At 39.8% G+C, this 27,080-nt stretch overlaps 3 pseudogenes; all 3 read left to right on the forward strand.

Moving 5' to 3' along the window:
- The first annotated feature begins 3,838 nt into the window (after nt 1–3,838).
- On the forward strand, nt 3,839–5,782 carry LOC106009067 (olfactory receptor 2T8-like; annotated as a pseudogene).
- A 2,021-nt stretch (nt 5,783–7,803) lies between these two features.
- Nucleotides 7,804–8,773, forward strand: LOC101707170 (elongation factor 1-alpha 1 pseudogene; annotated as a pseudogene).
- Nucleotides 8,774–14,213: 5,440 nt separating this feature from the next.
- Nucleotides 14,214–15,176, forward strand: LOC101707540 (olfactory receptor 2AJ1-like; annotated as a pseudogene).
- Nucleotides 15,177–27,080: the final 11,904 nt, after the last annotated feature.

Raw genomic sequence — 27,080 nt, forward strand, 5'->3', positions numbered from 1 at the left:
TAGAAATTAAAACACACCTGTTTCTTATGAAATCTGTATGTTTTCTTACTTAAATTATGTGTTACTTGAACCAGACTTTTTCTTCTTGTGCTAATATTCAAAGCCTGGCCTTGAACCCAGTGCCCAAGAGCTCCACTCTGGGGCCACACCATCAGTCACTAAAGGAAGCACCTCATTCTTGAGTAGTTTGTCTTTTTTTTTCCTAAATTTAATTTTGTATCATTTAATATTTCCTATTTCAGTAAAGAAATTTTAGCTTACATGTTCCCTTGTTTTGCTAGTTATGATTTAGCAATAACCATCAATGTTCTCATTCATATATGTTCTCTTTCATATATGTCCATGAATAGAAGGGCCATGCTCAGAACAGGAGAGGATAAATGTCTGTTTTAAACAATTGTGAAATTCTTCCAGAAAGTTTCATCGGAAACTCTATGTACTAAGACATACTATTTCAACTTGTTGAGACCCTTGAGTTTTTCAAAGAAAACAAAGCAACTTCACTTTAAATGTAGACTAGATATATTATCCATTACCTTGGAGCCTGACTAGGACTTGCCACTTTGATAAATTCAACATTGAAGAACAGAAATATTAGTAAAACCTATGATGCACTTTCCTTGGGGACAAAAATAAATGACAATTAAAGCTCAAAAAATCAAGCAATTAAGTCATCTCACATTTTTCACTGGTGTGGTTTGAATTTCCCACCCTCTGTTCTGTGAAGAGAGTTATCTTCAAAGTACTCTTTCACACTTGTGGAACTTTTTTTGTTTTGTTTTGTTTTGTTTTTGTACCAGGGATCCCACTTGGGTCCTTGCACTTGTGCAGTAGGCAGCAAATCCACTGAGCTAAATTCCTGGCCTGAATCTAGCATTTTTATATGCTAGGAGAGGAGCACACTTCATTGAAGTTGTAACATGTATCCCAGATCATAAAAATGCTTGGTAATGGAAAACATTAGGAACATCATGAAATGTAGCCCTAGATGGAATCAATCCGGGAGGTGTCTGGCCATAGGAATACAGTCTGCATTTCCTGTTTCTGATTTATCATTGATTTGGCACTGGCATGTGGGAAATACAATGTAAGATAAGGAGAAAATATTTTACATGGGTGAAAAACCTCTCAAACATATAAGGCAGTTTTTTGTTTGTTCAGTTTTTTATTTGGTACTGGGGATTGAACTTAGGTCTTTGTGGAACCACTGACCCAAATCCCTGGATCAAGGCAGCTTTGATAGTCTCAAATTTAGTCTATGAAAGAAAAACAAAATAGAATGCTCCTATATAATTCATTTTACTTTATTGCCAGTTTTAACAACGGCTGAATTCAACAGCATGCTGTTTAACCTTGCCTTCTTTCAAAGGCTAGAAAAGTAATGCCAGAATCATTTTTTGGCTCATTAGTGCATCTTTAAAATTATAATCCTTCTGTGAGGACATTATTTTCACTTTATTTTACTTCTAAATGATGTTGTATTATTTTACTGTATCACGGATTTCTGAAGCATGTATGAAATATGACAATATCCTGTGAATCATAAAAATGTCTCAAAAATCAAACACCTCTGGAGCCTGAAGTGCTGAACCTCTGAAGATCTGAGTTTTTAATGAGAGGATGAGGTTGCCAAGGCTGGCAGGGGCCAGAGCCCAAACAGTCACTCTAGGAATTGATCAAATGTGGTGGCCTCAGCAAGCAGAGAGCATCCTGCACAGACATGGTGCAGAGGGACCATGCTTCTGTGGGTTCACCTGCTAGGGTAACCATCCTTATTGCAGGTAAGCAGGTCACACCATCCTCTTAACACTTAGCTACTTGCTTCTGAGCCTTGAAATCCAGAGAGCCACAGTTACACAACTGACTCCACACATTTGACAGGGAGCATCCTCTCTGGCTCCCATCTCACCCTCTGAAGAGGAACATGTGAGCCAGCTGAGGCTCCCTAGGCCTGTTCTTAGGATCTCCTGTCAGTATTGTCAAATAAATGACCTGCATATTGCTATGTTATTTTTATAGAGCATACTGACTACTCATCTCAGTATGAGGGGTGAGAAACTCACAGTTCTGATGCACAGCTTTGACAATGAGTTTGGAAGAACACTGAAAGCTAAGTTACAGAAACTGTTCTATACTCAGAGATCACTGAAAAGGTTTTTATGGGAAGAAAGGAAGGGACATCCCCGTGCCTCTTTACACTGCACAGACATGTCTGTGATTTAGAGGAATCATGATAACATTTTTGGACCATTATAAGAACATATTTGGAAGCAGAAGAAAAGGTATATAGAGACCTCCTACATTTTTAAGACATTGAGAAGAACAAGAAAATCACTGTTTTTAGGACAAGAATTTCTTGTAAAAATGCAGATTACTTTTAAGTTTGAATTGCTTCTTTTGATAACATTTAGTACTTTATATATACAATGTATTAATTCCCATTGATAATTCTGACTGCATTTTTAATTCAGGGTAAATTTGTAAAGGAATTATGTGAAACAATCATATTTATGTAGATTTACAAAGTTTTCACAATGTCTATTTCACTTTAAGAGTAAAAAGGCAGTAACTTTCATTTTAATTTCAAAACAAATAAGCATAGATCTTTAAAATACTTTTCTAATACCCATTTCATTTATTGATGCATTTAATTGACTTTTCCATTAAGTAATTGAAATGCTATATTATTATCAATCAAAAACTAAATTCATAATGTGCTATCCTACTTATACATTTATTTTACCTTAAAAAGCATACAATTGTCACTCATCTCAATTGAGAAATTAAGACTAACCATTTCACATTTGCAAATCACTGAAAACCAAGTAGAAGACACATCATAAGAATGTAGGATTCTTACCTGATAATCACAGTGGTTGTTCCCTTTCTTCTGTGAAAATACACCGAGCTCCCTTGCATGACTCAGCAGAGGATACCCCGAGGGAGCTTTTCCTGTGTGGTCTCCTGGCCTCACCCGGAGGGAGCTCAGTTTCCTTCACACTGCTCAGTCCTTCCTGCCCAGGTGTGCAGCAGCACAGTGGAAGTAGCAGGAACCTCACAACTGGGCGAAGGACCCAAACCAGGTGTGAGCTAGAATGGGAGTGGGTGACCCCAGAGGAAGGACACACTGACATGGGGAGGGCACTGATTACCTTGAGGACACTGTGATCAGTGCATGGAGGAAGAAACTCATACTTGCACATGCACACACAGATGCAAATATGTTCCACATGTGAGTGACCTGGCGTAACTCAGTGTGTGCTGGAGAACAATGGTGGTTTTTGGCAGCTGAGGGGGATTTTCACCTCGGTTCCTGTAGAGCTTCAGTTGTGAGAAATGCAGGTACTTTTAGACCTGGACACTAGTGACAGTCTCACTGAAATGTGAATGTACTTATTAGGACTATATCAAGATGCACTCCATTTGAATAGCATGAAAGGGAATTTAAGAAGTGTTCCCAGCAGCCCACGGTCACTAAATTACTGATGACTTCTGGGCAGGTCAGACTGAAAGTCGTGTGGCAATGGGGAGGCTGGAAGAGGAAGATGAGACAGCAGGCTGAGCTTCTACCCACTGTGGAGCTGCTGGGCAGAGCAAGGCTCCTGGAGCCCAGCCAAGTGGAGTGCGTATGAGGGATGCTGGTGTGCAGGTCGCAGGTTTAGCAGAGGGAGTGTGCTATTGAGGAGGGTGAAACATCACTGTTGCAGCAGGCTCAGGTGCTCAGTGCAAGCATGAGGCTCAGCAATGCTCTGGGCCAGGGCAGCACGGTTTCCATCAGGATTGGTCCTCGGTGTTGCAAGGATGTGTATGTGTGGGTGCCGGAAAGGTCCTGGATGCTATGGACACCTCTTGCCATGGAAGGGGAGAATCAGACAGTAACTTTGGGAGGGAATTACCGTCCACATCTCTGCAGACCTTGACAGTTTTATTGAACAAGTTAGATCAGGTGCAGCAAAAGTGGATCAAAGATAGGAATGAGTTTAGAGATTTAGATCTTCTTGAGAATGATCAAGGTACTGATGGAGCTTCACTGGTAGATAACGTATGAAGATCTCTCAAGTTTCTAGTAAGTTGGACATTTGTGTGACAGAAGAGCAACAGATCATAACAGCAGAATGAAGCTTTTCTCAGTTCCACAATTCCTGCATGTTGTTTTAGCTCTGGAGCCCACAATCCATGATTCAAATCTCTGCAGTGTGAGGAAACTGAACCATTTCCTTCTGCAAGTTGTGGATGTCAGGTGTTTAGGCCCAGCATGCACATGACACCTAATGCACTGTCCTTCTAGGTTCCATGTCTGAGAGTGTTCAGTCATCTTCTTTGAAAAGGAAAAAGGCTTGCAGGGTTAATCAATGTCAGGGAAGATAATTTGAGATTTTTAGGGTAAACATTTGAATATGCTCTAAATGTGTAAGTTTCATTGTGATGTACATAGCATCCATATGACTGACATATTGAGTTGATTCTGCTACTAAGATTATTAACAATGAATAATATAATGCAAGCCAAAATGTAAAAGACAAAGTGTTTGAATACTTTCCTTCTCATGCACTTTTGTGAGTGTCAAGTAATGTTAACAGCAAATTATCAAAATATGGATTTGTTTTATTAATTAATCAATACTCAACCTACCAAGAGTTTATTACTTAAAATTTGGAAATATAAGAACAGTTTTCAGGTAATTTTATATACAGTTTAAAGCATTTTCCTAGTGTCAGATGAAGGACTTAAAATAGATTTCATTTGTGAAAATCACATTTTTCTAGGAACCTGTGCTTCACATGCAGTGTTGAAATGTGGGAGCCTCCCTCATGTCTTTCCATTGAGAGCAGCTCCTCTCTTTGAAGTCATGGACCATGAGAACATCACTCAGATTTCATTCTTTTAGGCCTCTTTGACCACATCACAGCCCAGGAGATTCTCTTTGGAGTAATTGTAGCAGTTATGGTCACCTCCCTCCTTGGAAATGGCCTCATAGTTCTCCTGATTCACCAGGACCCTGGCTGCACACACCCATGTACTTCCTGCTGAGCAAGCTCTATCTCATGGACATGGTGCTCATCTCCAGCATCATGCCCAAGATGGCGGCTGCCTACTTGTCTGGAAACAAGTCCATCTCCCCAGTGGGCTGTGGGCTGCAGATCTTCTTCATCCAGAAAACTGGAGGTGGAGAGTGCTTCCTCCTATCAGCCATGTCCTATGACCACTATGTGTCTGTGTGCCACCCACTGGGGTATGCCACCCTCATGAGCTGGCCATTGTGTCTGAGAATGGCTTTGGGATCCTGGCTCCTGGGGTCAGCTGATGGCCTCATGCAGGCTGCTGCTTCCCTGAGCTTTGCCTTCTGCAACAGACATGAGATTGAGCATTTCTTCTGTGAGGCCGCCACAATGGTGCACTTGGTGACACCTCTGCCTTTGAGTATGTCATGTACACCTGCTGTGTGCTGATGCTCCTCATCCCCTTGTCTCTCATTCTGATGTCCTACAGTCTCATCCTCATTGCTGTCCTGCATATGCACTCCACAGAAGCCTGCAAGAAGGACTTTGGCACCTGCTCCTCCCATTTGGCCATGGTGGGACTCTATTATGGTGCTGCCATATTTATCTACATGAGGCCCAAATCCTACAGGTTAGCTAAACATGCTAAGGTCATGTCTGCATTCCATACCATCTTCACCCCTAGGCTGAACCTGATGATCTACTGTCTGAGGAACAACATGGTCAAGGGAGCCCTGAGGAAGTGTCTGAGCCACTTAAGAAGTGACTTAAAAAGTGTTTGATGGTGTGTTTGTTAAAACATCAAACTCTGCATAAAGCATGTGTTTGAGTTTTTTTTGAAAGCACTTAATTATATATGTATACACACAAATATACACACCTTATATGCATATATCTGTTTTTTGATGTTTGCTTTGCAGTTTGGAGGAATCTGTTGGGTTTGGATTTATTTACTATGGTTTCACTACCATGTCAACTCGTGGTGTGGTAAAACTATACATCATAAATGTGATATAAATTTTTATGTAACTACCCATGATATACTTCTTTTAAAAATTAACTAAATATTAGAAGAATTAACTAAATATTTGAGGATTAATTATTGTCACTTTATAAATGAAGGTATAATTTGCACACAGTTGAATGGCAGTATGTGTTTTTCCTTCTAACAGTTTCAATGAGTGCCTGCACTTGGAACACACACACACACCACACACATGGACGGCATCAGAGACACAACTTCCACCTCCTCAGACCTCAGAGTGGTCTTCCCAATATTTTGCCAGTGAAAACCCACACCCAACACACAGCCACTGTCTGACTTCCACCAATATTCTTCAGTCCGGCCCTTCTAAAATGTCATCGTAATGCAATCTAACAGTAGATCTTTCTTGTATGTTGATTTTTCTTCTGTAAGGATTATAAGTTTACAATAGAGCCCACATTTGCCTTCCTGTCAACAGTTTGCACTTTTTTGTTCTTTGCAGTATTTCCTGGGTTAGTATGCTATATTACTGTTTGTGAGCCCATTCTTTTGCTGAAGGACATCTGTACTGCTTTTGGTTTGCAACTATTATGACTAATGCTCCTACAAAACTCTCTTGTGTGACACATGTATTGCTTTTGGTGTCTACATGATGAACATTTTGTAAAACATTTTGCAAGTTTGTATAATTTTAGACTCTGGCCAGGAGTGAACACAAATTTCAGTTGTTCCAAATATTAGCAAACTCTTCATTTAAGCCAATTTTAATGAGTTTCTAGTAATGTATGTTATTTTTATTTGAATTTTCCCTACAAGTAAATTATTAAAGACTTAGAAATTAACTTATAGCATATTTGTATGTATTATTCTGTGAAATATTTTGATTTTTGAAAATGGAATCTACAGATGCTTCAAAAGCAAATGCAAATATTGATTCAATAATAAAAAATATATGACTTTAAAAAGACTATTGATGTTTTTGTCAAATGCAGGTATATTTTTGGTTACTTCTCATGATTATGTATGTCCTGACATATCTGTTGCCATTCACTGAGTTAACTTTAGTTGTTTTAACTAATGTGATGATGTATGAAATGTCTCTCCTAACTTCTCCGTTCAGCTCGAGAGTATCAGTGTTTGCATCTTAGCTATGATTTATAATACATAATGGTATTGCATTGGGAAATGATGCCCCTGAATATGTGAAAGCTTTTCTTATAAGAAGTATTTTTGGCTGAAATATAAAATGATTTAAAATTAGAAAACTACAGGCAAAATAACCTTTTGTTAGCAAATTATTGAAAAAGTATAATTTTTAGTCAATATACTTGACACTGTTAAGAGACTGCTGATTTTACAAAGGAAATAATTATGACTATATGTTCCTTTTATAGCTTTCATAAATATGTATTTGTTAATATTCTAAGGACAAAGCAAATGCATTAAAAATAACATATTTGGAGATGAATTATTTCATTCCTTTACTTCAACTATATTTGAAGCATCTCTGAGCCTTATTTCCTAAGGTTTCCCTTTCTTCACAACATTTTGGGGGAACTGTTCCTGCTGTCCTGTGGCATAAGAAGTAGAAGAGTCTGGAGGAGAGACTGTCAGGAAGTACAGATAGGAGACAGTGCTGCAGTCCTCAGTTATTTTGGAAATGCAGCTGAGTCTCACTACCATGTGACTCTGGCAGGGGTTTATCCTTACTCTCCCAAACTGTCCATACCTACATGCAGGATATTTTAATATCAGAAGCCTGGTCCATGTCAGGGGGAGGTGCACAATGAATGGTTTCTAGACACACTTTTAATTATTATGAAAATAGTTTACCATCCTGACCCAGTAGCTTTTGTACCAATTTCTGGTTGGAATGTTGACAGAGTGCTTGAGCCAAGTGATAAGATGTCTTAGTTCATTGAGTGGAAGGTCACTCATAAAGATGGCAATGCCAATGAAACCACACTGCTTGAAGCTTAGGACTGCATCCTGCCACAGTCATCCAACTGATAGGCCTCTGCGGCTGCCCCTCCAGGATGCCCACAACATTGGTGGTATTGGTACCATCCCTGTGGGCCAAGTGGAGACTTCTGTTTTCAAACCTGGCATGGTGGTCACCTCTGCTCCAGTCAGTGTCACAGCTGAAGTAAAGTCTGTTGAAATGCACCATGAAACATTGAGTGAAGCTCTTCCTGGGGACAGTGAGGGCTCCAACATCAACAATGTATGTGTGAAGATGTTCATGGCAGCAACATTGCTGGTGACAGCAAAAATGACCCAGCCATGGAAGCAGCTGGTTTCCCTGTGGGGGATTTTCCTGAGCAATCTAGGTCAGGTCGATGCTGGCTTTGCTTGAGCTGGATTGCCACACAGCTCACATCGCTTGCAAGTTTGCTGAACTGAGAGAAAAGATTGATCACAAGTCTGGTAAGAAGAAGCAAGAAGGCCTCAAATTCTTAAAATCTGGTGATGCTGCTGTCATTGACAGGGTTCTAGCCCAGTCAGTGTGTTTCCAGACCTTCTCTGACTCTCCTCCTCTGGGTCATTTTGCTGTTCACGATATGAGACTGAGAGTTGCTAAGGTGTCATCAAAGCAGTGGACAATAAGGCTGAGGGAGCTAGCCAGGTTACCAGGTCTGCCTAGAGAGCTCAGAAAGCTAAAAGAATATTATCCCTGCCCTGCCACCCCAGGCTTCATCAGGCTGAACAGTGGTCTCACAGCTGTGTCTCCAAGTGGCCATTTAAATTTAATAGTGAAAGACTGGTTAATGATGACACTGCATCATAAAACCTTCAGAAGGAAAGGAGAATGCTTTGTGGAATATTTGTGTGTGTGTGTGTGTGTGTGTGTGTCTGTGTGTGTAAGTTTTAAGTTATTAGTTTTTTAAATCAACACTTGTTAACAGAAACAACTTGACCAAAAATCTGACACAGAATTTTGAGACCCATTAAAACAAAGTTTAATAAAGAAAAAAAGGAGGAGGAGGAGGAAGACTGGAGGCAGAAGTGTACAGGGAAGTGGTTTATTTATTTATTTATGTTGGGACAACAGATGCTTTTTCCTGATCTTAATCTCTCAGCCAAGGCTGAGCCAGACTCTGTCTCCTCCCCTGCAAAACCCAGACTTCTGTGTGGCCCCAGGGTGTCACACAGAAGCGACTCCTTCCTGCACCTTCTCAGGACACCCCAGGTCCCTCTATTCCTGCCGCCCTAGGTAAAGGTGGCAGTGCTATCCCCAGAAGCCCAGGAGACTTCAACAAGGTGGCACTGCCCTCCTCCTTCCCCTGATGCTCCCAAAGCCCTCAATCCCCTGTCCCCAGCCTGTGTCTTAGCACAGGCCCCCCAAGGTTCCCCAATCCTGGGGACTCTCAGGGCAGCAGCAGTGAAGAGGCTTGGGGTGCAGATGTCTGAAGCTCTGTGGTCTGGTAGGACAGTGTGGATGCAGCCAGAGTCCATCTTGTGTGGAGCCTGCTGGAGAGGTCATAGTGGGTAGAGAGCCCAGGGCAGCTGTGCAGGGCTGGGTGCTGCTATTCCAGGTCACAGCAGCTGGTGCATCAGAAAGTTCAAAGGAGCTTGAGGGCCCCCTCATGCTGAAATCCTGTAGAAGGTATTTCCAGTCCTCTCCTTGAGTGGCACTTTGCATTACTTGGTTTTGTTCTGTCCTAGCCTGAGTCTCTTGTCCCAATCAGTCTTCCTCTATACTTTCCTCCTTTCTCCTCTCCTCTCTGGTACACAAAGGCTTAAGTCCCTGTTCTGAGAATTCAGAGATATGAAGCCAAGCACAGCGGCTGCAGAAAGACTAACAGCAACAGCAGACTCTGTGGAAATCTTGCCCGAGGGCTCACTATGTGTGGATCTGGGCTCTCCCTGGAGCATGGTGATGCATCCGTCTTATTGGAGAGTAGCCCTCAGGCAGAGTCTGCTGTCACCTTGGTGCAATGGAATACTGTTTGTCATTATTTAGTAGAAATTCTTTTCAGTTATAATTTGCAACTGATCAGTATTTTGTGCACAGAGGAGACAGAGAATATGTTTTCTCTATATTGTGCTATATAAAAAGTGCTTATTTATCCTTTATAAAAGAACTAAGAAAGAGCTAATTTTTAATTTTTAAACATAAATTTTGATGGAATAATTAACCAATTCTTAAGCTAGACACTGATCCTATCTATTATACAATATTCCATATCAGTTACTTAAAATAATGACCTTATTTCACACACATTATGTCCATTCCATGTATGATTTCTGCTTCTTTCAGTAGTCTGCAGTGCCACTGAATGCATTACTAGTAAAAATAAATTTTTTTGGTCATTTGATGACTATCCCAATAAGTCTAATACTTGACATTTTTATGACAGAACTTATAATGATTGTACCATGCAATTCATTGATATTGAAGGTTTATTGAAAATTCACAAACTAAACGTACATTTTCATATAATGTAAAATATTCAGATAAATGTACTATTCTCCAGGAGTTTCATATCCAGTATTTTTGAAGAAAATCATTAACAAAAGTCAATTTTATGTTTTTTTAATCTTTTACTTGTCTTACAGTTAAAAGTTTTTAAAGAAATTGTACCATGATTATAGAAGAGTAAATAAATACATTTAATGTGCAGTTGAAAAGATATTAGTGAACAAGAGCCCCTTACTAAAAGCATATTTTGTATGATTTATCCAGAGGAGGAGATGTCTCTAATAAAATTGTGTAATTATGACTAAGTTAATAAATATGTAGAGCATTTTAAGCCCTCACATAACTACTGAATGATTGACAGACTTGGGGGTGTATGCAGGCCATGATTAAGGGGTGCACTAGGAAGTGAGGGTATGGCTATGTCTACAGCTAGGACTTGATTCAAAGCAGGGCAAATGGTTAATGAAGTATTTGCATAGTCTTACCTGGGGACAGCTTGACTCCCTAAGTGGAACAGATAACATTACATCCTATGTCATTTCATCCGTGGGAATCAAGCAATGAGAAACAATATGGCAGCCCAAACAAACCAGTGGGACTGATTGCCTAAGTAATGAGGAGAGCCTAAGTTGAATCCTCCCTTCTTCTTTCCTCCCTCTGTCTCTGTCTCTATATCTCTGTCTGTGTGTCTGTCTCTCTCTCTCTCACTCACACACACACACAAACACATACACACAAATTTTGAAATCCTCCCTCCCCTTTTCCTCCCTCTGTCTCTGTCTCTCAAACACATGCACTAATATTTAATCACATACAGTAATTTGAAAGACAGTATACACATAGACAAAATGATTGTGTTCCACTCAGTTTCATTGTATTAAAATTTTTTAGTATGAAATGAACTACAGGAGTCAATGTAATGTTGTTTTACAACATTATAACATCTTTCATAAAAATTTCAAGTATCATACTTAGTAAATTGTGACCAACTGATTTCAAAAACTTGGTGATGGTACTGTAATTCTTTCAGGCACATTGCAATGTAACACAAGAAACAGAGTTCAAACACTGAGTTGCCATAATAGTGTGGAATAAACTCATGGCTTTTTTAAAGTAGTCACTGTTGTGCCCAGATCGCAAAGTCCCCAAAGACCACCAAGGAGCCGATTCCAATGTAAACACATGAGGGTCACTTATTCAAGCTCGAGCAGGGGCACTCAACCATCACTGATGCAGCGGATCATGATTGAGAGCCCCGAATTCTAAATCAGCAGGGTTTTTATTGTGGCTACCACAAGGTTTGGGGATGTTCCATTTAGCAGTTACATGATTGGTTGATATTTAGCAAGCACAGGGGATTGAGGGGTGGCTACATATAGAGTTTATGGGAAAAAGGAACAATCAGCACATTGACAGAATGTTCTATAGATAATGGGCCCAGGAACATCTGTTTTCTGGGCAGACAGAGGATTGAGTTAGGAGCTGTGTCATTTTTTTATCTGTTGTCCCACAGCAAGGACATTTTATCATTATTTTATGGGCACAAGGGAGACTAGAGGAATAGTTGACTTCAGTGAAGTGGAATTTATGTCAAGGCCACTTCACTGTCTTAAGATGGAGTCAAACTTTAAAATGGAGTTAGTTAGGTCTTACATTCCCCCCTTCTCATTAAGTTATAGAGGACCAATCATGGGCCTCTGGGGGCCAATTTTATTAGGTCTTCAGAAACTGGTTGGTACTGAGACCTAAGTACCATCAGCTGTACTGTGCTAATGCATTCTCTGATGAAGGATACCAGCCTGTTAAGTATGTAAGGTCCAAATGTTAACAGGAGTAACAAAATGAGTAACGGTCCCAGCAGGGTAGAGATCAGAGTGGTCAACCATGGGGAGGAATTGAAGCAAGATTTAAACCAACCTTGATTTTGTTCTCGTTTTTGTTTTTGCTTAGCGAGGCCTTTTCTGACTTTGGCCATAGATTTTTTTTTGACCACTCCCGAGTGGTCTACATAAAAGCAGCATTCTTTACCTAAGGCAGCACACCCCCCCCATTGTAGGAAGATTAAATCCAGGCCTCTTTGGTTCTGGAGAACTATTTTCGCCAGGGAGTTTAGTGACTCTTGCAGGTGGGAGATGGAGCTTTCTAGTCTCTCGATGTCTATATCTATGGCTGTTTTTAAATCATTGTAATGTTTGTTTTGTAACACTAACGATGAGACTCCTGTTCTTGTCCCAGCTAATCTTAAACCTAGGAGAACTGTTAAACTGACAGCTGTTAGAGGTTCTCGTTTGACTCTATCTGGGGTCTCAGTCAGATGACTAAGAATATCTTTTTCTGAATGATATAATAGCCTAGGAACCAATTGTCCTAGTACACAAAAGCCCCCAGTCTGGTTGAGTACCTTTTTATGTGCACAAGGGGTGAGTCCAGTGGAGCAAGCCCACCATCCATCAGAAGGGGGTACAAGGTATCTTTCTGGACTAGACTGATAGGTTTGGTTGTAAAGGGGTTGGTGAGTGGCCAGAACACTGCCAACACAAATTTCATGTCCAGTCACAGATTGTAGGGTTAGTCTGGCTGTCTCCTTTTGTTGCCATCTACACTGGGTTGGGCTATCAGACTCAGTGAAGTTGCCTAGGTAAACTATTTTTTCATAGTAAGGGGGCTTGATATCATAACACAACCAGCAGGACTGAGTGAGATCAGGCCTGGAGGCGTTTAGGGCTTTGAAGGTGTAAACTATTAGCCCCCATAGGGGGTCCTGGCTAATTTTCTTGGTGACAGCCTGAGTGGGGAGCTGAGGGGGTGTTGGTGGGGTTATTCAAGGGGGCTTGGTGGGTCTAGGAGGAATTAGGGGGTCCAGTGGGACCAGTGTAAAATTTGGTCCTACCCACAACATACGGTTTTATTTTTAGTTTTACAGTGAATAGTAACCCATTGTCATGACCATCTTGATACAGGCGGAGTCCCTATGTTTGGCCCGATTTCCATCTGGTGTATTTTTTTTTCTGATCGGTGAATGAAAGTCTAACTGGGCTACAGAGGAACCTTGAGCGTGTACCATTAACAACCTTACAGCACACAACTTTTGATACCTAGATCTTGGATGGAGTGTACATATGTGCTACAACAAATGAAAAAATATGAAAAAGATTTATTCACTTTTTATAGTAGGACCAGATCACAAAGAAGTAGTAGCAGTGCTCTCCAGACCACAGGCTCAAGAGAAAATCCAACTTAGTATGATCAACTCATTCTATTCATTAATTCAACAGATAATACTGAACCACTCTTATGAACCAGGCAATGCGCTAAGCATTTGGCTTCCACCAGTGAATAGAACAAAGGTATTCTAGGTGGAAAAAATGACAATAGGAATAGAACCATCTCATGTTTGTTATTTAATATGATAGAAGATGGGATGGAGCAGGCAAAATATGAAATGGAGCAGATTCAGAGGACCAAGAATGTTAGGGTTCAACACTTTCAAAGAGTGAAGGGTGGGCCACCACAGGCCACATCTGAGAGATAACTGGAGCAAAGTTCACAGAATTCACTATTACCTTGAGATTCAATGTAGAACCAAGGGTGGATTTAACATGCTAACTCTCTCCAGGTGACTGACACCCATAAACATCCATTCTGTAAGTTTGGCATGCATAAAACTCTCTAATAGACCTTTGATGTTGATGTAAAATACTTTAGAATGTCTCATTTTGTTACACAGATCCATGGGAATGAGTTTGGGATTTATCTACTTTTTCATCTTTACATTTTCTCTTTAGCTAAAATATGGAAATGCAAGATGAGCACTGAGAATCAGACGTCCAGCACTGATTTCATTCTTCTGGGACTGTTCTCTTCCTTCCTCACCAGCTTGATCTTCTTCTCTTTTCTGTTCATTGTTTTCATCCTGACTGTCACAGAAAATGTGCTCCTGATCTTCCTTATCCACAGGGACTCCAGCCTCCACTCCCCAATGTACTTCCTATTCAGTCAGCTCTTCTTCATGGACATCTTGCAAGTTTGCAGCATTGTCCCCAAAATTATCACAAACTTCCTCTTTGGCACCAGAACTATCTCCTTTGGAGGCTGTGAATTCCAGCTCTTCTTGTGTCATTGTGCTTGGTGGCAAGTGGCTTCTCCTGGCTGCCATGTCCTATGATCACTATGTGGCCATCTCAACCCCCTGTGCTATGCCATACTCATGAGTGACAGAGTCAGCGTGCTCCTGGCCGCAGGGGCCTGGATGATTGGGACCCTCAAATCCATAGTCCACACAGCCTATGTGCTCCACTTTCCCTTCTGTGAGCCTAGGGTGATCAATCACTATTTCTGTGAGATTCCTGCCTTGCTGAAGTTGTCCTGTGTGGACACATCACACTATGAACAAGGACTTGATGTAAGTGGCATTATTTTCCTGTTGATTCCTTTCTCCATGATCTCTGTATCTTATGTCAAAATTTTGTACACTGTCTTGCAAACCAAATCCTCAGAGGCCCAGAAAAAGCCCTTTAAGACCTGTTCCTTCCACATGGTTGTGGTTGTCATGTACTATGGGCCTTTTATTTTCACATATATGAGACCCAAATCCTACCACACTCCATGCCAGGATAAATTCCTGGCCATATTCTACACCATCCTCACACCCACCCTCAACCCTGTCATCTACAGCTTCAGGAATAAAAATGTTCTGAAGGCAATGGAAAACATGCTCAAATGTATTCCCCTGGCTAAAAAGCGAATCAGGAATAGTCTTCTACTTTGAGTTTTCTCTTCTTTTCATATCTTGTAACTCCAGGATATTCACTATGTTTGCCTGGAAAGACAATCAAACCTTCGTTCTTGCTTTCAAAATAAGTGTGCTGTTGAGAACCTTCCTGACAATAAGTAAGCAATAAATATGTTATTTTTGTAAATGCAAACCTCTAAAACTGTACTTTCTTCCTGGTACTAATTGTGATGTACTTATGGTAAAAGCTGATCCAAGCTTTATAACTAGCTTCCACTAAACTTATAAGAACTTCAAGGGATTATGTTTTAAGAATTTCTCACAAAATCTTTCTATGTGAAATATGAATTCTTATCCTGTCTGCATATTCAACTTATATCTAATATTCACTCAGATCTCAGCATGCATTATTTTATGGGAAACTTACAATAAGTCATGTGAATTATGTCACTTATAATATGCAGTGTCCTAGAATTACAATAATGAAAATTTACATCCTCTATAAAAGGAAGAGTACAATTAAATCTTGTCTTATCCCTGGTGACTCTTCTTTTAAGTTTGATTCATATTTCTGTAAATGTATACAATATTATATTTATAGATTTATCTATGGATAGACAGTTTGCTTTGCAATTAGATGTCCTGAGTATCTTTTGCTTTTATGAACTCAGGTGTGTATTTGACCATGCATTTGCAAACAACATGCCCATCTTCTTTGACAGGTTCCAGTGTCCCAAACATCTTCCCACAGCTAGTGACTCACTGCCTCTTCCCCACATAGCCACTCCCATAGTCCTTTCCTTCCCCACCTTGCAAACAGAGTTAATCTCAGGAGAGGAATTCATGGGATCTTTCCATCTTCTAGACTGCATGTGCATTGCATAAATACTGCACAAAGAAGTCTAGAGTCTGAGTGTATTAAGTTATAATGTGTGGTGGGCAACATGTGCTACATGTGTCAGCAGACATATCTTTTTTCTTTAATGCCATATGTCCTCATCTCTGCTAACTCTAAATTGAGTTCATCTTATTCTGGCTGGCCTTCATTGAAAATGGCAAATTAATCAGCACTATTTTCATGTTATCTGGTTTACTATCTCATTGCTGCACCTTTGTCTCCTAGGCAAAAGCAAAAAAAGAAAAGTTGAATATCTTGCTAATCACCACATTGCACATTCCTCAGCCTTCTCCAAAGTGCTGGATCTTTTATATCTTCTTCTTCCTTCAAAGAACATACTTTTAAAATTCCCAGCGCATAATCAGAGAGAATTTGGTTCTATCTTCAGTATGATACAACTATTAGGTAGGAAATTTTACAACGAAGTTACACATGTTCAGAGAATTAAGTTACAAAATAGGGCCACAGTTAATAAAACTATATTGTATGAAGCATCTTTGTTTAATAATTATACTTGTATATTTTATTCACAAAACATAACTGTGTGTGCTAGCCATTTTCCTATCAACTTATATACTAGAGAACCATGTTAGAAATGCCAAATATGGATTGCAAAATTTATTTTAATCAGAAAAATGAGAAGTCATTTTTAGGCATGCATTGGAGGCAAGGGCTGATGTAACAGCCCCAGAAGGCTCTGGTGCCCCATGGTCAGCAGGAAATGGCCTGGTGGCTCCAGACTTCTGTGTCAGAGTCTCTGTGGGCTCCTCCCTTTGGGATGGCACAGAACCATTGCAGGAGCCTCCACTGTCTTGGCCCTGCACTGAAAAGCCAGGGTGAGTCAGGAATAAGGTCTGTGACAGCAGTTCCCACCACACCACATTCAGTTGTCTAGAACTCAGCAGTGCCTCAGTCCTGCATCAGTGGTGAGCTGAGAATGGTAAGGTTTGATGTGGAAGGGACAAGGCCACTTGGGTGCTGTGTGCCCCACAGGGAAGCAGAAGGTATATTTCCAGCCATCAGGACCACACAGACTGGCCAGGGAGGGGAAAATTGGGAGAGGTGCTTATGGAGGAGGAATATGGAGATGATGTTCCATGCAAGGTAGGGGCACAGAGGATCAACCCAGGAAGCCATTGTATTTTGGGTCTGAGTTGCTGCTGCTGGTGGTGACACTCACCACTGGGGCACTGACTGGGCAGATGCAACTCACTGGAATGCAGTGACCTCACCCTGAGACACCAGTCACACTGCAGATGGGGGCAGCGTGCATCAGGCCCACAGTCCTGCTGTCCTGGGCAGTTTACAGGGAGATGAAAGAAAATTCCCAGTGTCCCATGAGGGAGATGTTCTAGTGAAGGGCTAGCAGGAAAGGATGGGGCTCAGTGGTGGCTGGGTGGACAGGACAGGAAACCCAGGGCACTCAGCATGTACACTGCAGCTGAGTGGACTCATAATCACCAGAGGCAGGAACTGCATAGGGAAATTGCTGGAGAATATGGGAAGTGCCATGGAGCCCAGCTGGATGGCAGTACCCTGTCACATAGCTGGACCCGTAGGGAGGCTGCTGCAGATTAAAGTAAGCATCACTAGTGTCACTGGTTTGTGTGTCCCCTCACATGCCCAGCAGTGCAAGGGACAGGAAGACCCTTCCCACAGGTGGGGTGAGCCTGCTAGTCCCCTTTCTGGGAGAAGTCAGGTAGCACTGGTGCAGATGCTTCATTCCAGTTCCAGTCCCTTAGAGTGTTCCTTTGACTTGGCAAGCAACTTCAGAAGACAGGAGGGAGTTTCAGGGACATTGGGCTAAATCCCTAATTTTTCTCTGAGAGTATACACTATATCACTATTTTATAGATGATACAGAGTGCTCCAAAGAGTCACAAGGGAAGAATACTTACTTACAACTGCCAGTGGCTGGTAAATGTGAAAGTGTGAGCAGATGGGGTGACCACCTCTAGCAGGAGGAGCATGGCTTAGCCCTCTCACACACAGCTGTGTGGATGTGAGAGAGAAACCTAACTATGCCTTCTCCCCAGATACATCATGTCCTCTGCCCCTCAGAGAGCTCCACAAACAATGGACTTAGCAGGGTGTGAGTCCATTACATAATTCTGATCTGGGGAAGTGTATTCCATTACATTTTATTCACTTTTATTCTATCATATCCTCAACCTCTCTCTACTAGTGGTCTCTACAAGTACTATTTGTCTAAGAGTACTTGCCAGTACCAAGTTCTGGTGTGTGTGTGTGCCTGTGTGTGTGTGTGTTTGCCTGTTGTTTTATTAACTGTCTTTTAATTTCCAAAACATTATGAGACACTTGATATGATAGAAATTGATTTCAGATCAATTCATTCCAGAATACTGCATTTTACCAAATTTAGGATCTTATTCCTCTTTTGAAAAATTAGGAAATAAATTGCTTATGTTGCTAATTTCTGAATGTAATCTTGTGAGAAAATAAACTCAATCCTAGGTGAGGCAGAGTCCTATATATTTACTGTATCCCCTTCATAACAAGTCCATAAATTCCTCAACTTTATAAAATCTACATTTAAGGCAATTCAGTGTTCAACATCTGCCTCTCCCAAACAGTTCCAATGTATGTCAGAGAACTATGAGCAGCAGCAGGATAGTTATAATCTGTTGGTCACCAACCCAGGAAATACCCCTATTTGAAATTATCTCATAGAACTTAAAAGTACTGACACCAACTGGGTCATTAATATTAATAGCTTCTATTTTATAAAAAAAAATTAAAAATAAATTGTCACTTCTCCATAGTTCAAAATATAATGGAACACATCAGAGTTAATATTTTCTAGCTTTCAAATATAAAATGCCTGTCACAATAATTTTTTCAGAGAAGAATTTAGTGTTATTTTTGTCTTTTCATGTGTTACAGTTAAAATTATAAAGTCAGGAAATAATGTAGGACCAAATCAGAAATGTTGAGCACATGAATGTGCAGTTACATGAATCTTCAATGAAAATGTAACAGATAGATTGTATTATTCATTTGTATAATGAGTACTTGGGAAGAGAAAGGAAAATATTTCAAGTCTAAGTAAGTTAAAATTAGTGGATACATAGGGGACTTCATAAATCTTGACTAAGAAAAAAACAAATGATAAAAAATTAAGCTTGGGATCAGTGGAAAGTAAATGGTACCACAGGATTTATTTCTCCTTGGAGGAGATATTGTGATATCATCATGTTTAGAGGAAGAGAATAATTTCAATCCAGGGTGAATTTGGTGGAACATTTGCACAAAACAAGTCCAGATCGCAGTGGTTACCAATTGAACATGTATGTCCAAAAGATTTCCATCAATAAGTTCAAGCATTTTGTCTCGAGTTATAAAACAGTTGCATTCTTTAAATTAATTGATTATGAGCCAAATAATTCATTTGTAATTTGTCATTGCAGTTTTCAAACTGTGTTGCCATATATAACTTTTTTAAGTGATTCAATTTATTTACATCATAAAACAGGCAAAACTAAAATATATTTCTAAAGATGGATTATTGGTTGTGACTGACTCAAGCCTTTAATTTTCTCTGATAAAGTATGACTAATGTTTCAAATCCCATACACAGGCTAAGCTAAGTTTTGTTATTTTACTACTTGTTCGTATCTGCACCGAGGAAGCCTACAAATAATCTTTTCTCCAGATCAGGTCAACATTTTATAGATGGTTTTGTAGGACTATATGGTGTTCATACAATGACCTTTGATGGACATTTTTTCAAATGAGCACATCAATAGCTTGACTTTGGCATGGACAGTGAGCATGACATGCTGATCTCCTGTCCAGCCTGAACCCCTAAGCCATCACATGAGTTGTATTAACTATTAAACCCGGCCTTGCACTATTTTGTAAATGATATAATAATAAGTTAAAATATAATAAGGGGAATTTTGTTACTTATATACTACACACATTCCATATCTTGTCTGTGGCCCCACACAACTGCTCTTTACTGTGACTCAAGTCAGTCAAAACTTTGGATGTGCCTGGAAATACAGCTGATATGCATGATCTCGTCAACATGAAATATGAAAGCATGGAGTAGAACCTTTAGGAAGAAACCAGCTTGCCTGGTATTGAAACATTTCTCTCACATTACAGAATTAACTGACTTGAAGGAAGAACAAGACATTTACTGAATAAAATGGCCAAATCCTGCACAGAGCATCTCTGTCTCCTACCAAGTTTACAACTGAATGAAAATGGAATCAGGAACAGAATCACTTCACATCTTGGCTGAAATCACATAAATAAACTTGTCTACTGTAAACAGAAAGTATAATATTAACAGCAAATGATGGCCATGCTCGGGGTACATGCCTCTTTCCAGAGACACAGGTGGCTGAAGGATGAGGATTGTAAGAGCTAAGCCAGTTTGCACAAATTAAGCAGATCCTGTCTCAAAATTTAGAAATAGTAAAAATAGTTATATAGAAAGCAGCCATGTAGCACAGTGCAGAGCACTTTCCTAACATGTGCAAGGTCCTGGGTTGCATCCCCAGCACTGCAGCAACAGCAATAGAAGGAAGGATGGCAGGATCTCCCTGGGGTATGGAGAATCCTGTCTGCAACTCCCCAAGTACACTCAATGCCCAGTATGTGCCTGAGACCTGTCCTGAAAAGAGGTCACTGGTGCCGCACTTGGTGTCACATCAGAGCCAGGAGGACACTTGGTGACCTTGGCCCTGTGGCATCCATGGCTCTTGGGTGGATACGTGCCCTTGATTCACCCACTAATCCCTTCTCAAGTGAAAGTCTTCCATAAAAGACTCTGCTTATGTGCTTAGGCTGTGCCTTAGACAGCTAAGAGTTTATTTGAGCCCTAGTATGGATACTGGAACTTCTATAGTCTAAGATGTGGCTAAAGTGAGAAAAGAGAGAGGAAATACAAAATAAAGTTAAATGTTCCCTATTCCCTCTGCTGAATCAGGTCTATGTCCTTTATTTGGGGGTATTATGAGTAAAATTTGGGAATATATGAGAAGTGTCACTTTCAGCATAGATGTTGATCATTTAAGGACATGTGATTAAGTTAACAATGTAGGTAAACTAAACATAAATTTTTACACAGCTGTAAACACAAACACACATATATACACACAGGCACACACACTCACACACACTGTCATCATATTTATTAGGTCCTATACCCTCTCTCTTCCCTTAGGATGAACTAAGCCCCAAGCCCCAGGGCCCAGGCCACACCCCTGTGGGGCCTGTGGGACAGGAATTAGTCCATCAGGCCAAGGCTTCTGCACAGCACCATGGCCTGGCTCAGACTCCTCAGTTGCCACCTTGGGAGGTGTGAGCACTGGGTCAGGACTGCTCAGAGCAGAGGGAGGCACTCACCTGGGCTCATGTCTGGGTTGGGTCAGGTGGATCAAAGGATCCTCAGAGGCAGAGGCATCCCTGGGACTTGGACCCCAGCCCCTCAGTGTCACCAACGCACATCTGTGTGACTTTCTATCTGGGCTCCTCAGTGATGAATGTGACTCTAATGGACATTGACGTGGCCCACTCTGATGTCTTCTTTCCCATAGGAATCCTCTGTGATGCATCCACACCCCACACCGCATAAAGGGCCTCAACCCCTCTGCAGCCCAAAGTGTCCTGTGCTTTGGGGAAGAACTGAACCCAATGCTCTGAGTGCACTCATTCATGTTCTGGGTCAAAGGCAGAGACCCCAAGCATAAAAGCAACCTTTAGAGTGCCCAATGTGGGACAATTTAGAATTTCTGATTTTTAAATCACCTGTGAAGTGACAGTAATGAAGAGTGAGGTAGTTACAAAAAGATACAGGGACCAATTGAACAGAATGTGGAGCCCAGGAAAAAGAATCACATAAATGTTTGTATTATTTTCCACAAATGTGCTAAAACTATTCAATCAAAAAAGTATAATGTTTTCAATAAATATACTAGACAAACTTGGTATTAACATGAAACCATTCAATTTCAACCATTCTAATATATATATATATATATATATACATATATTTTTTTTTTCTGAATGTGGGTTAAAGCCTTGAATGTAATAATGAAAGATATGTAACTCAAGAGAAATACAGTCTTCATATAAAATCTTATTTACATTGAGTTTAGCAAAGACCTCATAGGTAAGACATCAAAAGCACAGGTATAAAAATAAATACACAATACTTTGTCAATTTAAAAAAATAAACTCCCTAAGGAACACTTTCAATAGTGTTCTCCATGGACATGGAGAATTATTTGTATAAATTATAGGCATAAACATCAACAGTATCTAAATAACTTCCTACTAAACAGCAGCAGTGACTAGAGAAGCAAGTATACAATTTTTATAAATAGAGAAAAGGCTGGGTGTAGCTCAGTGTTAGGGCACTGGGGCTGCAGGCATGAGGCTCTAGGTTCACCACCCTGCATCGTCCAAAACTAGGTATATGATTTGAAGGGACATCTTTCTAAGGAAGATGTACACATGACCAACAAGCACATGGGAACATGGTCAACTCTTCCAGAAAACTGAAAATGGGAACTTCATTAAGATAAATCTTTCACATCCAGTTGGAAACCTACCATTAAAAAGGAAAAGAAGAAAGAATAAAAGAAAAGGAAATACCAGGTGTTGTCTTGGGTGACAAGAGTGTTGGCGAGTTGGAAGAATCTTGGTGCATTTCCAAGGGGAATTTAAAGTGTGAGACCTTGTGAAAATGGTGCGGCAATTCCTCAACACATTATGCATATAAATATCATATTTTAAAGCAATTCCAGGTCATTCAAGAATTGGCTCTCAAAGTAATGTTGCTGCACCGATGTTTATAATAACATCAGTCACAATACCCAGAACCTGGAATCCAAACTGAAGCCTGAAGAAGATGAATGAAAAGTACATAAACTATGTACATCCAGTGGGGAATTATTTGGCCTTCAACAGGAATAAAACTGTGACACATGCTCTAAGGATGAACTTTGAGAACATTATTCTAAGTACAATAAATCAAACTAAGAAAGGCAAATATTGGATGATTCAGTCTGTGTAAGAAACAGAAGAGGTAACTCATAAACTCAGAGTGACAGAGTTAACAGGACTACAGGGATGGAGAATGAGCAGCTTCTCTCTATGTTGTGAATTTGAACTTTGTATGATGATAAGTTTGGGGGCTCCTTGGTGTTGATGCTTGCACAAAAATGAGACTCTGCTGAATGGAATTGAATAGCACCACCACAAATAATTAAATCATAAATTTTATTTAACATATTATGACAATAACAAAGTTAGGAAAAAAATAAACCTATACTAAGGCAGTAGGATCACTTCCCAGGAAACTTCCCATTAGTTCACTTATTAGAGATCATGAAAAAGACATTGCAGAACTTTAATGTTTTATCTGCAATGAAATGTAATATGGATATTTTCTAAAATGTGTCCCACCAAAGCGAGGAATGGTAACTCTTTGTTATCCATTTTAATACTTAGTATGTTTTCTATGACATAATAATTATTACCAACATGAAACCAATTTGATCATAAATAATACATAAAGCAAGTTAAAAATAAATCCTCAAATGCCAGAAGTTTTAAGAATTTACTGCCCCGTAGTGCAGTAAATTCGGCACCCAGTAAACTCAAAACTGGCAATGCCATGGAGACACATTCTAGCAATGTGTGGGATGGGTAAGGAATATTTCATCACAGGTCCCATCAGACTGAGATACAGTGACCCTGGGAGAGTCTGAGTAGAATACAGGGATCTCCCCAGGCACTGGCCCTTGACACCTGAGGAAGCACTGAGGGCCCACGGGCTCCTTCCAGGCCTTGGCCAAGGCTCATCCTGTGAGCAGAATGAGGCCTCTGCAGTCCCTGTCCCAGAGGACTTTCCTGGGAGCACGTGGGCCACAAAGCACCTGCATCAGGAAGGCTGGATTCAGGCTTGGGCCTCACTGTGGAGGAGCCAGGCAGAGGTGCCTTGGGGCTGCAGGGACTCTAGAGAACCTGGCAGGCTCTGCTCAAGTGGGGTTGGGGTTGGGCACCCTTGGTCTAGGAGAGGGTGGGGCTGGGCTCTGGGTGTGCATTCGGGTGCAGTTCTCAGGAGAGTCCAGACTCTTGAGGCAGTGCTTAAAATAACAAAATACTAGAATGAGCAATTTGTGATTTTAGAGAGGTTTTCTACAAGAGACTTTGAGAAGGAATTTTAATTTGATTAACGTGAGTTTAAAAGACAAATGAATGGAAGATAATCAATATTTTTCCTTAAAAGATAGAGTGGGTGTGTGCCTTAAAAGTATTGCAAAGTATTTTTTTAAAACTTGAAGGCATTTTAATACCTAAAATATAAAATATCATGCAATTCTGGAAGGGATGAATGTGGTTTTCGAAACCTCATGTGAATTGATTGTGAAGTTGATAATCCACAATAAGGCTGACATTGTCTATAATTACATTTACTTGATGTATAGTAAGACTGAGGCACACTTTAAATGATTCTCTATTCTTAAAATTATGATTAATTTAATGTTAATGACAATATATGGTAAATTTTACATTAAAAAGTTGCATAAACTCAATATTTCAAAATCTGTGATGGTATTTGATCTTAAATTATACAAAATATTAGCAAAAATTCATATTTGAAAGATAAATATTTACTTAGAAAGGGCACGTGTATCATGCATGGAAAAGATTGGAGTCTATTTGAACATTCTTTTATATGGACATGGTAATCTCAATTATATTTTACAGGAGAAGTAATGTTTTCATGCCAATGTATAATGTGTTCAAAAAGAGGCTGATTCCTTGTCATGAGCCCTTCTGTCATGTAGATTACCATTTAGGTTGAAATAATTCTGTATTTAATTTGATTATTTTAGCAAATGAGGTCAGTAATTGGTGTAAGAATGGTGAATTAGAAACTGAATTTGAAGTGGAGTTTTGAGGGCAGTGGCTACAATTTTACAACCAGAAGTGCTCTACACTGTAATTTAGGAATATGCCCTGGATGTGAAAGGAACTGAGGACATTTGTAAACCCTGGGGCTGAGTCACAGGAGGGGAGTCTCTGATGGACTCCTATGAATTGGATAGAGGAAGCAACATCTGAGAGTCCAAGTCCTCATAAACTGTGGAACATTGATTTTCTTATGTCTGCTTTCACTTGTATTTTGAGAATATTTATTTATTTATTTATTTTTACAAATGAATGCAATAACATGACAAGATTTCAAAGTAAATTTATTTTTTAGATATACACTATTTAACTCATATGAATCTGTTGATTATAAAAGTGTTTTTAAAAATATTGCACAAAACTATGTAAACAATATTTTACACTAAAGCATTTTGGAAAAAGAAGTTTTCCTTTGTAATTTAAATATACTATATTAAAACTAAAGCTGTAATGAGTAAAACTACTGCTGTCTCTGGGGCAATAGTTTATTTTAAAGAATAATGATTATAAATAACTGAGATTTTCCTAGGAATTGTAGATCCATCCCAGTCATCCATCTTTCTCCACCCACTGCTGGCTGATTGTGCTGCTTCACAGGTCACATAAGCAGTTCAAGGCCATCTCTGCTGCACAATCATCTCAGTTGTTGGGAAATGACTTGGGACATGGGGACTCTCCCACAAGGACCAGGCCAGCTGAGGCTCCTCCTCTGTGCAGGCTGGGGAGGGACCTGGAGGTCCTGTCCACTAAGGGAGTGCACTTCCCTGATGAGTGGGAGAAGGGAAATTGTGTCAGACTCTGTGCCCAGATTGTGCAGAAGGGCAGCATGAATCTAATCTAGCCTGATTACATTCACAGGAGGAAACCCTGTGATTTGTTCACTCCTCTCTCAGAATACCTGGCTGTCTGCTTAGGTTCCACCTGTGGCTGCTGTTGATAAGTCCTCATGGTATTTCATGGAGATATAAGATTAGGATGCAGTAATAAGAACATGCAAATATAAACTGTGCATTCCAAATCTCTTCAAATCTTAAAGTTATGTTTCTTGCTTCTATATCTTTTTAAATGATTTAAAATAAAATTGCTTCTGTAACACAGAAGTTATGATAATATATTATATATTAAAATAGCATGGGGAATTGAATTGACTCTGTACTTTACTAGAAACTGTTATGGAAACACTTGAAGGAAGGCGTCTTATGAAGGATTCAGCTCCAGGACACCCAGGGGAGGAGTGCTTCTCTGTACTATGGAGGACAGGCTCCTGGGGAGTCAGTTTGGATTTTATACTGGTGTAAATGAACTTCTCTTTTGGCATTTTGATATAAGTATAATATGTGGATATTCAGGTAAATGTATGATCACATATTTTAGGTAATATGATGCACAGACTGGGAGCCAATAGGTTCCATGTCACCCTGGGAAGGCATCTGTCTGAAGGGTGGTTAGGGAAGGACCCTGTGGAAAGGTCCAGCTCTTCAGGATAACTGGGAGATAATAAGAACAGGGAAAGTGGGCAAATGTGTGCAAAACATGGGGAGGGGTTTATTGGGTATTATTGTTTGTTTTTTTGAGATTTGTGTATCTACAATTACACCTTTAAATTCCTTATAAAATTTCTTACAAAGCAAAATTAAATATCATTTGTTATGCAAAGAATTTATGAAATAATCAGAACTCACAAAGGAGGAAAAATTATTGACAGGACTCATTAAAACTATATTAAAATTTGAGACCACCATTTAGATAACTCTATTGATTTTTATGCATACACATATTAAGCAACATCTCATAGTAGTGACAATTGATGTAAGTAAATAAAGTATCTGATTTGAATAAAGCTTTATAAAAATATATCATTTTCATCAATTCACTGATTTATATAATATCTTACCATATGTTTGTCATCTTCAGATATATGTATGAAGCAGAAAATGGAGATGATTTTTCAAAATAGTTTCTTCATAATTACAGAGATGTAATAGTTGCATACATCAGTCTGAATGAAATAATGAATTGCAATAACTTCTTATTTATATGAACCATACCATTGCAGGCAATCTCAGGAAAAGCTAAACAAATGCAGG

Source organism: Heterocephalus glaber, unplaced genomic scaffold (genome assembly GCF_053883595.1).
Source record: "Heterocephalus glaber isolate CG9 unplaced genomic scaffold, H.glaber_assembly_v1.0 deba00001673, whole genome shotgun sequence".
Classification (NCBI taxonomy): Eukaryota; Metazoa; Chordata; class Mammalia; order Rodentia; family Bathyergidae; genus Heterocephalus; species Heterocephalus glaber.